The following is a 13,210-nucleotide window of genomic DNA, read 5'->3' on the forward strand; positions in this document are numbered from 1 at the left end:
AAGACACTTATCAATGCAACCCCAGTACTTACTAGAATAAAGAAAAGTTTGTTTTTATGTATTTATCTCATAATCACTCACCTTACTATACATTTTTTTTTCCTTAATAGAGCCTCCTGAGTTTTCTAAATATAATCATCAGCTCAAAGAGGAAATTTTTTTTCTTTTTAAATATTTCCTCCTTTATTTTCTTGTCTCATATTTTCTAACGCCTCCAAAAGCCTGTTCAAAAGTGGTAACACCTGTCTTATTTCTGAGTGTAATGAAAAATATGGGAAGCATCTAGACAAAAATAACAAGTTACCTATAAAGGTAATTAGACTAACATCAGACTTCATCTGCATGCTACTGAGAGGAAAGAAGTGCATTCCCAGAATTCTGTGCCCATCGGAGACATCGTTCACCTCCCACAGTAATAGGAAATACTGAAGTTGATTTAATAACCACAACAATAGTATCATTGAGTTAACATTTAATAGCACTCATTCGGTGCCGGGTTCAATTCTAAGCATTTCACTTATCGTGGTAGTTTGTCTATAAGGTGGCTCCCATTAGTTCCTTCCCTCCCTCTCCATTCATGCCAGCCCAAGATGAGGTCTAGTCTCCCACCTCATAGAATCTGGTAGAAGTGTACCCATACCAGTTCTAAGCCAAGACGTTATGAATACTGCCTCTTGGAGTTTCCATGTAGGAAACCCAGGCTTCTCTGATGAAAAGAGTGGTTGTATGAGAAAAACAGTCATGTGAGTGAAAAAGTTATCTTGGACATCAAACCTAGTTGAACCTTTGGAAGATCCCAGCCCCTGCTGCTATTCGATTCTGACCACATGAGAGCCCCCAAACAAGAATAGCCCAGCCAAGCCCAACCCCCAGGATCACGAGAGATAATAGTAAGTTGTCGTTTGGGGGCAGTTCATTACATAGCAATAGGTAACGAGAATACTTACACTAACTCTTCACAATATTCCTATGAGGTAGCCATTATTGGTATTACCATTTTACAGATAAGGAGACTAAGGCCCAGCTAAGTTAAACTTTCCCAAGCTTATCCAGCTAGAAAGAAAATCCTTGGAGAAATGCAAAGTTTCATAACTAAATAAAGTTCATGTTTCATATGTAAAAAAATAGTGACAGGGACCCTAATGCAACAAAAATGCATCAGAGCAGGGACCTCGAGAGAGAGGAAAAGGGAAAGGAGAAAAAACAGTGACGAGAAGTATACCTTGCAAATATATTGTGAAATCTAAGATACTACGGCTATCATAACTGGGAAAGTGTACAGTGAAGGTGAAAGTCTTCCGAAATAACAGAGACAGCACGAGTAACAGTAATAGTCATGAATGAAAGGAAATGTAGGAGCTGGGAAGGAGCAAGGCTAGAGGCAGGTAAAAGAGAAAGAAGCAAATGCATTCTGATGTTCTTGGCATGAATTTCTGCAAGTTATAAATTAACAAAACTAATTCACGTAGAAAATCGAATAGATAAATTATCGTAGTACAGATGTCAAAAGTGGTTAAATTCCTACTATTAAGAAAGAGAGCCAAAACAGAGGATTTTTCAGTGAGTTCCATACAACTTACAAAGAATAAAAATATGTTATTTAAATTATTCAAGACTATGGAAACATAGAGAAAGCCTCTAAATCCATTTTATAAAACTGGCTGAGCCTTTAAACCAAAATTGATAAAAGCAGTACAATAAAAGAAAACTACAGAGAAATCCCACTTGTAAATATTTGCTTATTGGTTATCCCACTTATAAAAATTCTAAGTAAAATATTAGCAAGCACATCCAAAAATAGACGAAAGAATACTGCCAGTAATCAAGTGGGTTTTATGCCAAAAAGGCAGGTTCTACAGTAGCAAATCCATTAACATCATTTGTAACAGAAACAAATGCATGGAGGAAAAGTGGTTGGTTATATGGATAGTTTCTAAAAACCACCTGGTGAAATTCAACAGCCATTTTTAATAAAACCCCAAGTAAAATGTAAACAGAAACATCTTGAACGTGAAAATATCTATCGAAAATCAACTGCAAATATCATTCTAAACAATGCCAGGAATAAGATGGGATACCTATTATCATCATTACAATGCAACGGTGAACTGAGGTAAAGAAAATAGTTAATATAAATAGAGTGATGAGGAGAGAAAGTTTTCCCTTTCTCTTAATGATATGCTTACATACCTAGAAATTCCAACTCTGGTTTAAATATGAAAACTACTAGACGCAATAAAGGACTTGGATCAGGTGGCTAGTGGTTTAGAGCTTTTCCCCATATTTGCAATGAAAATACAATAGCATTACAATAGCATCAAAAAGGAAAAGAAAGATTAGAGATAAATATATAAATTCAAAATTCATACATTCATTTAATACAATGTCAATTAGAATCCCAATTTTTTAAAGTGGATATATCAGGGTGCCTGGGTGACTCAGTCAATTGAGTGTCCAACTCTTGATGTCGGCTCAGGTCATGATCCCAGGGTTGTGAGATTGAGCCCTGAGTCAGGCTCCGTGTCAGGAGCCTGTTTAAGATATTCTCTCTCTCCCACTTTTCCCCACTCATGCAGTCTCTAAAATTAAATAAATTTTGGGTGCCTGGGTGGTTCAGTCAGTTGAACATCTGACTTCGGCTCAGGCCATGATTTCAAGGTTCCTGAGTTCAAGCTCTGCATGGGGTTCACTGCTGTCAGCACAGAGCCCTCCTCCGATCCTCTGTCCCCACCTCTCTCTGCACACCCCCCCACTCACTCTATCCTTCTCAAAAATAAACAAACATTAAAAAAATTAAATAAATCTTAAAAAAAATAAAGTGGATATAATATCTGTTTAGGCAAGATTAAATGTCCAAAAATTGGCAAGAAATTTTTGAAAAAGAATAAAGAAGGAAGGGCCATACCAGACAGACTTAAATCCATTAACATCAAAACATGGCATGGGAATGAATAACAGAACAGACTAAGAAGCAATATTCATAGACTAGGAGCTTCCACGTGACAAAGTAAGCGTTGTGATCCATTGTGGAGAGAACACCTCATTGATAAATGGCACGTGCCCAATGGGATGTCATGGAAATGGGAACAAAAAGAATTAGATGGAGCTCCTACCCCACATTTTATTACCAAGTCACTAGAGAGAATGAGTTAGCCATATGCCATCTCAACAATGAAAGACTATGAGGTACTGCTCAGTAAGAGAAGATTCGGAGTATGTTACAGTAATCCCTCTATTTTTGGAATGTATTGTCCACTATTTAGAATTCTGGATAATGGAGCCTGATCACATGACTAACACTGCTTTGGGAGATGCCTCTTCATAGCAAAACATAAACATAAATATAAGTGTGTATATAACACATGGAGAGAAATATGGAGATATCTAGATATATAAACTAGGTTGTTTGACACTGGTTGATAGTGGGGGGTGGGGGTCATGGTGTGAAGGGAAGGCAGAAACAATGTAATTTTTAAAAGGTATCCAATAAATACAGAATGTTTAATAGGATCTAATTTATGAAGAACTATTTGTACACACACACATACACACACCAATGTGTCTGTGTAGAGAAAGATACACAACAAAGAGAGAGATAAAAGGCTGGGCACCAAAATGTTATTTGTGGTTATCACTGAGATACGAGTTTCAGATGATTTTTACTTTATATAATCAGGAAAAAAAATAAATTTCATTATAAAAAAAGATTCAAGTTATGAAATATGAATTTATGGTATAAATTTAGTTTTAAAATATATTTTAAATGGATGTCAAGTCAAAGGATTTTCAAATTCTTTTTTGTGAAGCTTAAATAAGGTGAACAATGAGAGCCCATAGCACATGCCTGACACAGAGAATAGTGATGGCTACTATCATTATTTCCAGGAGTTTAGAGGTCCCCTGTTGACAACTCTGCCTAGTTGTAGCAAAAGTATAAACTCAGGGACTCAAGTGAAGGGAAGCTCATAGAATCACTAATGGCCCTAAAACCACCTTTCATGCAGCAGAACAAAGAACATTGGCTGATTTCCTCAATACAACTGTACAGCGAAAAGAAATGACATCATTGTGAATTAAGAGTTGAAGCAAAAACATTTGCTTCTGACTTTCCAAACAGCAGGTCTTAAGTACTTTTGTCATCCTGATAGAAACGTGACAGTGTAAGCTGATTACTGCACTTTTGATTCTAGACCGTCAAGCTACCTGATTTGTAAGCAGGCTTTGCGTAAAACCTCCCTACCTCCATCATCAGGTCTGGAGGAGACTATCCAGTCTTGTTTGGCACCTTGGTATTCAAACCCCACCACAAAGGAAAGCAAATCACCCTATTACTGTCATATCTTCAGCAGTCAGTGCTTCAAAGCCCCAGGAGCTAATAGATGGTAATAGATTCCAGGAGAACTTAGAAATCACTGCGGTTAAAATACTTTTTAAAATGTATCCAGTCTTTGTAGCTGGGGAAAGCTAATCTCATCTTCTCACACGGTACAGTAGAACCCAGATCCCTTAATCTTGCTCAGATTTGTACATCATACCCTCTGGTGTGTAAGTAATGCTGTGGCCAAAAAGACAGCTCCCTAATGCACGCCTGGGTCTGCAGCCTGCCCACACAAGGCAAACAGGACCACAGTTGGCTCTGACCCCTTCCCAGTGAGGCTTCCCTGCCCACAGCACACCCTCCACCCTCCATGCCTGCTAACTCAGTGAGCCTTATTCTTGATAAACTGGTTATTTAGTACCATCTAATATCCTAAAAAGAGCAAGTATGAGGCTATTTATTTTGAAAATTTATGCTTCTAGAGTTGTGAGGAAGAAATAATACTATCTTCACACAGTGAAGAGCCTTGAATTCATCCGCTAACCATAGTCATTTAGGACCAGACCAACTCCCTCGCCTTGCTGCTGAAAACGCTAGAAACACAAGAATGGGTTTTAAATGGAAATTCTTCAAGCTAAATCAGCCTTCAAAATGCTTCTGATGGCATCCATTTAAGTGTAACACTGAAAAGCTATAGATGCATAAATGTATTCAGAACTCTGATTATAATTACCATGAAAAAGGGCTTTACTGTCATCACTGAATCATTCTAACTTCAGAAGTAGGAGAAGACTTATGCAAGGCTGTACCTGAATGAGGCAGGTACAGCGACAGAACACAAGACTATACACTTTTCATCACACACTTGAGCCAATGTGCAAGGATTATTTTATTTTTTCCAGGGGGGTCCTACATAAAGCAATATCCTCTCACTGACAGAGAACCTTCCCAGGGGGTCAAATTTGGACCTAAAGGTTTTCAAAAAGAATAGACATTCAAGATCTTTGTATAGCTGAAAGAAAGAAAGCCAGAAAGTGAGCAAGCAAGTAAACCAGAAAGCAAGGAAGGAAGGGAGGAAGACAGAAAGAGAGAGAGAAAGGAAAAAAGAGAGAGAAAGTGAGAAAGGAAAAAAGAGGGAGAAAGAAAGAAAGAAAGAAAGAAAGAAAGAAAGAAAGAAAGGGTTAAAGAGAGAAAGAAAGAGAGATATAAAGAGAGAAAGAGGAAGGAAGGAAGGAAGGAAGGAAGGAAGGAAGGAAGGAAGAATGGATGGAAGGAAGGAAGGAAGGAAGGAAGGAAGGAAGGAAGGAAGGAAGGAAAATATAACACCTCTGTATGGCAGCATCCTGCTAATATAAATGGGAAGAAGACTCACTCACTGCCATGCAATCACAGCTTCCATTTCCTCAGAGGGATTAATAATGCACTGCATGAATTTCCAAGATGTTTACAGAAAGGCTGACATACGCCAAGCACTCAGAAATTCTACCTTCCTTTTACTTTCAGTCCAAATAACTATCGAGAAATCGTTTTCTACAACCACATTGATTATGCCTTTTATGCCCACGTTACACACTCACACACCATGCCCTGACTCTGAGAAATAAACTTTTGTCATTTTTCTAAAACTTTGCTTTTGAGACAGAGAGCGTGAACAGGGGAGGGGCAGTGAGAGGGAGGCAGAAGTTCCGAAGCGGGCTCCGTGCTGTCAGCACAGAGCCCATCGCGGGGCTCGAACTCATGAATGAGCTCAAGTCAGACGCTTAACTGACTGAGCCACCCAGGTGCCCCTAAATTTCTGTCATTTAAGCCACCCAGTCTGTGGTGTTTTGTTATGGTAGTCAGAACTGAGGGAGACACCCTCCTCCCGTGGCTTCCCCTGCTCAGGTACTTGACTACAGTCAATCGAACTGCCGACTAACTCCAGTTGTTGTCCTGCTAAATGCACATTCCTTGTTCTCTACTTCCCCACAAACAAGTCAGGATATTTATAACCACATTTCCTTCTACTTGATATACCTTCTCTTCTTCCAGAAAGCTTCCTACCAGCAAACCTCTTCCCCCATTGAAAAGTGGCATGTCACAGGCAGAGAACCCAGGGTCACGTCAGGCTCATCACACCCACATGAGTGGCTTCTGAGAGTCACTGCTATGAAACAGGGATCAAAAATCAGCTCTTATAAGGATCAATCAACTAATGTACCTGGAAAGCATTTTATAGGTTAGGAGGGGCCATATAAATATAAAACATTATCATGCTGTCTTAGCTGCTTTTGTGGAATCTGACTTCAATGCAAAAAGCCAGTAAGAGCTCCAGAAACAAAATTAAATTTTTTTAAAGCCCCATACAGACATACAAAGATCCACAATACTCTAGACCATCCCCTAAATTCAGTTACTTCAGGGCAAGAACTTTTCTTCATAAGCAGGGGAAAAAATGGTTTGGAACAAGAGAAAGCTCAAAGAGAGTTTCTATAGCAGACACTAATTCAATGACACTAAATAAGAGGTTGCCTCACTAAACTGTGGGATCCTCAGGGACAAGGGTCAAGTTTTACTCACCTTTAAAACTCCAGAATCCATTTTAGTGTCTGGCACATAGCAAGAAAGAATCAATCAATCATCCAATGAAAAACTGGTGCCACATTCAAGAGAATGCTCAGAAGTGCTTTTTCCCGTGGAGAGTGGGTTACTAATGATCACTTCAGGATTCTTCTTTGTCAATACACAGCACTATAACATAATGGAAAGTTTTGAAGTCAGAGGCACCTGCACCAGGATACTAATTCTACCACTCACCTTGGGCAAGTGTCTCAATTCTTTCATCTGTAAAATGGGGGTACTAATGCTTACCATAAGGGCTCGTTGTGAATGTCAGAGGAAATACACCTAAAGCAGTTAGAGCACTGAGCAATAGACTGTATGTACCCAACAAGTAAAGGTTGTTACCACTGGTGAACATCTCCAAACAAGAGTCTATGTATGAATACAACTACAATCACTGCATCACATCATAACCTGCCCATCATCTGTGAACTACTCTATCAATACTTCCGTTCAACTACTGTCCGCTGGCTTGAGGGACTGTAAAACTTTGTGTCGGATATAACAATCCATAGTGTTTAGAATTCAGAATTGGCTATCATAAGACTTCAGATCCTGACATTTGAAACAATGAACTAGGACATGTACCCTGATGCCTTGGGTCAAGCCGTAGGGACAGGGCCTGCCTGGCTGAGGGGGTAGGCACTGCTGCAACAGTTCCAGGTACCAACGTCCCCCCAAATTCTCTAGATAGTCAAAAAAGTAGGCTGTCTCTGACTAGGACAGAGGTTCACCAAGCAAGGTAAGAATGAGCCAACGTGAAAACCTGCTATGAAATGGAGCCACAGGAACTAGAGGAGTAGAAGATAGGAACAAAGGACAAGCCAGGCATCCCTAAATCTCTTACGGCAGTGGGAAGCGGACAGCAGAGGTTCACAGCAACAACATATGCGCGGGGCACTCCCGAGGGACAAGAGTATTCTTCCCCTTTCCAAAGAGTTGGACAAGAGATTATTCAAAGTAAAGATGAAGTAAGAAGGTGCTAAGAGGAAGAGGCCAGAAAGCTACACTAAACAGGAGCTACAAGGGTACAGGTTTTCAAAATTGGCCATAGCTTCTTTCAGATGTCCAGTATGGAGCATTTTAAAAATGACACAAGGTCCAAATTATGAGTAAACTACCGGGATAGAGTATCTCCTGACAGGGAATTCAAAGCAAAATAATCATGGTCAACTGCATTTAATTAACGGGCGGTATATAATAAGTCTATATTTCAGAGTGTTTACAAGTATATCATTCTATTTGGGAAAATGCAAGGAGGTTAAATACTACACGGTCAAGAGCCAGGGACAGGTAGGGGGTCCACCAGCATGATCCCAGAAGAGCGACACATGCCACTGTGCTAGCCTCGCAAATGTACCCACCCAGTACTGGAGTGTACCCTCTACACTGCAGCTTCAGACAGTAGGGCTTCAGGCTCCAGTCCCGATGAGACAGAGGCAGTCAGGAGGAGAAGGAGGAGAGACTCATTGGAAATGTGAAGCTGGCCCACCTCCACTCAAGGCCCTCAAGGCCATCTCAGGGAAAGATCAACTTTGCTTTGAACAACAGACTTCACAGGCCAAAAATAAAGACACCAAACCTAAACCCCATTGCCGTGACAGGTCAAAACCCCTAATCCTGGTGACCTTCACTGCTATTCAAATGCAACCATTGTGATGAAAATGTGCCTGGATTCAGTTTGTAAACCAAGAAGCACACAAGCACAGATGTTCCCTTAGGCCATTCAGTAATGCATGGGGCCATTTTGGCTTCTCTGTTTCTACTTTTCATATTTCCCTAATTTGGTTCTCAGCCTTCAAAGGTCTGACTCAGTTATTCTCTCTGAAGCCAGTTCCAAGCCCAGTTGTGACTATAACATTTTTATGGCTTAAACTTTTAACTTCTTCAGGTACCCTGATTTCAGTAAACACAGGAAAATATTAACAAATCAATCCAAAGAGACAGGGGTACCTCCCACCCCCACTGTCCTCCACCCTGTATAACTGGTCCTGTCTCTCTCAGGCATACACAGGACAGTGTTTCTGCCATGAAAGAGCTTCTTAGGAAAGGACTAAGGAGATTGTTATCAGGATGGAAATTAAGAAAAGTGATCGATCAAATGTCACAAAGCAACTACAATTTCATAAGTCTTTAAAAGCTAAGGCTTTGGGTTTTTTTTTTAATATCCCAGCCATTCTCCCTTCCCCCTAAAATGATGGCATAATTGACCTTTAAGTCCTATGCTGTAACTTGATCTGACAATGTCCACTGTAAAGCTTAACAAAGTGTGCAATACAGTATTAACCCATTATGTTGGGCAAGGAACTTTCTGGAACTTTTCCAGTCCTTCCAGAAGAGAAGGAAGATAATCTGCCTAGCATTAGGAAGGGTTAAGATCACCAGGTTGTTGAAAATTCTTAACCTTCCTTTTAATGTAAGTCATAGTACGATTAACTTGATGTTACTAAGAACAAACATAGGGGCACCTGGGTGGCTCAGTCGGTTGAGCGTCCGACTTCAGCTCAGGTCATGATCTCACGGTCTGTGAGTTCAAGCCCCGCATCAGGCTCTGTGCTGTCAGTTCAAAGCCTGGAGCCTGCTTCAGATTCTGTGTCTCCCTCTCTCTCTGCCCCTCCCCTGCTCATGCTCTGTCTCTCTCTCTCTCTGTCAAAAATAAATAAACATTAAAAATTAAAAAAAAATAAAAATAAATAAAAATAAAAACAAACATAGTTGATCAGCTCATAAAATAATAGCACAGAAAAGGAGAAAAAGTATTTGACTTCAGTAAAGCTAAGACTATGTGAATAACAGATTTCAAATATAGCCAATCATCTTATAAAATGAAACCTAAGCATTCGGGCAAGAATTACTCTCTTCCAATCACCCTCTCATCACACCTTGACTCCTCTACCTCCCCATCCCCAAACCCCTGCTGTTGACTTGTGAAAACTCCCTGGCATTAACCAATTCTCACCAATGTTCTCCTGAAACATCATTTACATGAGGCCTTCATTGTGCGTGGCTTTCCTGAAACCAGGAAGATGGAGCCTAAGACTTCTCAACCTTCTTCTCTTAACTAACCCAATTATAGAGAAAGCAAATGCCTACCCAAAGGGTACTGAGATCCAGCCCAAAGTAGAAAGCCTAATTTCTGTGATACCTCATGTTTCATTTTTTTAAAAGTGTCAACTACATTCTACTCCATAATATATTCATCCGTTTTCATATAAAGCCAACGTGCTATCTGAATTCATGTGAAATGAACGCCTGGCAGGAAGCTGCACCAGGCTAATCCTACAGCTTTGTGTATTGTGGTACATTGCCCTCTATTTCTGTAGAAGTTCGCTCAAACTTTTCATCCCTTTTATCTTTGTAGTTTAGGGAATCACAGGTTAATTCCCCCACCATCTGTAAAAGGGATGGCATCTGACCCAGACCTAGATGGAATACACGTCTCCTTAGCTACAAAGATTGGTTTAGGAATGGGCATGTGGTCAACCAAGCCAGAGAATTCCCCAGCACTTTTGCCCAGAGCTCTTTCCCTTCCCTGTATTGCTACTATGTATGTATACAAAATATCTGAAGAAATCAGTGTCCATATCTGTTAACATGTGAGAAGTCTCTTAAGAATCAAGCTGATTTGTACAAAAGAGGTGCTCAAAGCAAATCAAGAGGAGAAATGACACAGAGACTTGTGGAGGGAAAGGCACAGACAGTGTCCCGATGACACCACTTTAACCCCTAGATTCCACTGTACCTAGAGCCAGAACACCCCTCAGACCTCCCACTTATGAGAGAGGGGGAAAAAATAAGGTAGTTTAAGTTAAGTTCAGTCATTTATAACTTAATACTTTCCAAAATGAAAATATGGACATGTGATTTCACTCCAGGTCCTTTTACACTCCCTATCAAATACTTAGGAGGACTCCAAACTCTTTAGGGTAGCACCAAGGCCATCTGCCATCTAGACCCCACCTTCCATGGGTCAAGGCTAACTGTAGGATAAGCCTTGGTCTCGTACAGTACATGCAAAGATGATTTGCATAGATGCTTCAAAGATGCTTGAAGAAGGATGTCTTCCCATTTTCTCAATTGATGTCATTGTTTGTACTTAGAGCTCCCTCTACATTCTCTAGTCTACCTACTACCGCCTGATCTGTTCCTCTTGCTGGGAGTGTCTCATCTCATTATCTGCCTGGTGAATGTTTATCCTTGTATCTCAGCCTAAGCAGGTTCCCGTGTGAGAACCTTCCCCCACTCTTTTCCCACTGAGTTGCTCACCTCCTCCTAGCTTCCTCTGCACCACTCTCAGAGAGGCGGTGCTGTATCCACTGTCGGCAGGCCTGCCTCCACACCCAACCAGAGGCTCTTCCAGCCTGCAACCTGTCCTATTTATCTCTGCATCACAGGCATCTAACACAGTGCCTCCCATGTAGTGAATCTTAAGAGAATATTTATTAAACAATTGAAAGAATGAATAAGTGAAATTAACGTATGCTAGTTATTTGCATAAAGGGCAAGGTGAGAAAAGGAAGAGAATTAGATGCTGGTTGGCTTCCTTCCATCTGCAACCCAAACAAGGACCTCTGTTACTCAAAATGATTTGGCTTAAGAGAGAAGCATGAAGAGGACTAAATTTGCTGTTAGAAATATTAACATGTTTTCTTCCTTCTGCCACTACCCACATTCAATCCAAGTATCAGTCCTTGATTCTACTCCTTTGAAAAAAAACATTTTGTTCAGATGTTCCTCTGGGAACTGAAAGTTTATACAAAAATAGAGAATCTCTGCTCAACGTCACTAATCATCAGGGAAATGCAAATCAAAACCACAATGAAATATATCACCTCACACCTATCAGAATGGCTAAAATCAGAGACGTAAGAAATAAGTGTTGGTGAAGATGTGGAGAAAAAGGACTTTCACGCACTATTGATGGGAATGCAAACTGGTGCAGCAACTGTGGAAAACAGTATGGAGGTTCCTCAAAAAATTAGAAATAGAAATACCATATGATCCAGTAATCACAATACTGGGTTATGCACCCAAAGTATACAAAAACACTAATTCAAAGGGATACATGCACCCTTATGTTTATTGAAGCATTATTTACAATAGCCAAGTTACGGAAGCAACCCATGTGTCCATCAATAGACGAATGAATAAAGAAAACAGGGTATAAATATACAATGGGATATTATTCAGCCATTAAAAATAATGAAAACGTGGGGCACCTTGGTGGCTCAATCAGTTAAGCATCTGACTTTGGCTCAGGTCATGATCTCATGGTTTGCAGGTTTGAGCCCCACATCAGGCTCTGTGCTGACAGCTCAGAGCCTAGAGCCTGCTTCGGATTCTGTGTCTCCCTCTCTCTGCACCTCCCCCTCTTTCTCTCCCCCTCCTCTGCCCAACCCCATCCCTTCTGTCCCAACCGTCTCTGCCCAACCCCATCCCACTCTCCAATGCAGGTAGTTCTCTCATTGTCTGTCTCTGTTTCTCAAAAATAAACACACATTAAAAATTTTTTTAAATAACGAAACCTTGCCATTAGCAATGACATGAATGGAGCTAGAGAGTACAATGCTACATAAAATAAGCTGGTCAGAGAAAAACAAATGCCATATAATTTCAATTATAAGTGGAATTTAAGAAACAAAACAAATGAGCAAAGGGAAAAAAAAAAAAGAGACACAGAGAGACAAGAAACCGACTCTTAACTATAGAGAACAGATTGGTAGTTGCCGGAGGGGAGGTGGGGGGGGGGGGATGGGTGAAATAGGTGAGGGTGATTTCAAGTGTAAGTATAAGGTGCTCTTCATTGCTCTTACTTATCACAATGAGCGCTGAGTAATGTACAGAATTGTTGAATCGCTATATTGTACACCTGAAACTAATGTAATATTGTTTGTTAACTATAGTGGAATTAATTTTTTTTAAAAACAGATAATCTCAAACTGAAGATGTAGTTGGCTTCCTGTGGCTAAAAGGACATTATCACTGCCGTGCCGGGTGCACTAAGATTTTTCCATTTGGTCTCATTGGTGACCACTGTAGTCCCACACGTTCGAGGACACACAAGGTTCTGAGAAGCAGGATAAGCCTCAATTTTGTGAATTACATGAAAAGGCGATTAGAAGAGACTAAGTGTTGATAAAACACATCTTCCCATGTTCTCGATGTACCTCATTGCTGATACTCAGTAGGTAGCCAGCGCACAGTAGGACTACATGTGGCCACGTGCTGCCTGGTGGCAAGCTCCCATCCAGAAAGGGGCATTAGTGCTGGTCCACCAGAAACCCCCATTCA

The 13,210-nt window shown here is 40.5% G+C and overlaps 1 protein-coding gene across 5 annotated transcripts in view; it reads right to left on the reverse strand.

The window, feature by feature from the left end:
• The window catches only part of LYPD6 (LY6/PLAUR domain containing 6), a 123,558-nt gene that overhangs the window by 54,462 nt on the left and 55,886 nt on the right, over positions 1 to 13,210 (reverse strand). For 3 of the 5 annotated variants that reach the window (XM_060626459.3, XM_060626462.3, XM_060626464.3), the window contains one exon: positions 6,878 to 7,048. The exons of 1 other annotated variant lie outside the window; for it this stretch is intronic. The gene's annotated coding sequence lies outside the window, so the exon portion shown is untranslated. Of the gene's footprint in view, positions 1 to 6,334; positions 6,465 to 6,877; positions 7,049 to 13,210 lie in introns of all 5 variants that reach the window. One more of the 5 variants, XM_060626461.3, reaches the window with a different exon arrangement.

Source organism: Panthera onca, chromosome C1, assembly GCF_046562875.1.
Source record: "Panthera onca isolate mPanOnc1 chromosome C1, mPanOnc1 haplotype 2, whole genome shotgun sequence".
Classification (NCBI taxonomy): Eukaryota; Metazoa; Chordata; class Mammalia; order Carnivora; family Felidae; genus Panthera; species Panthera onca.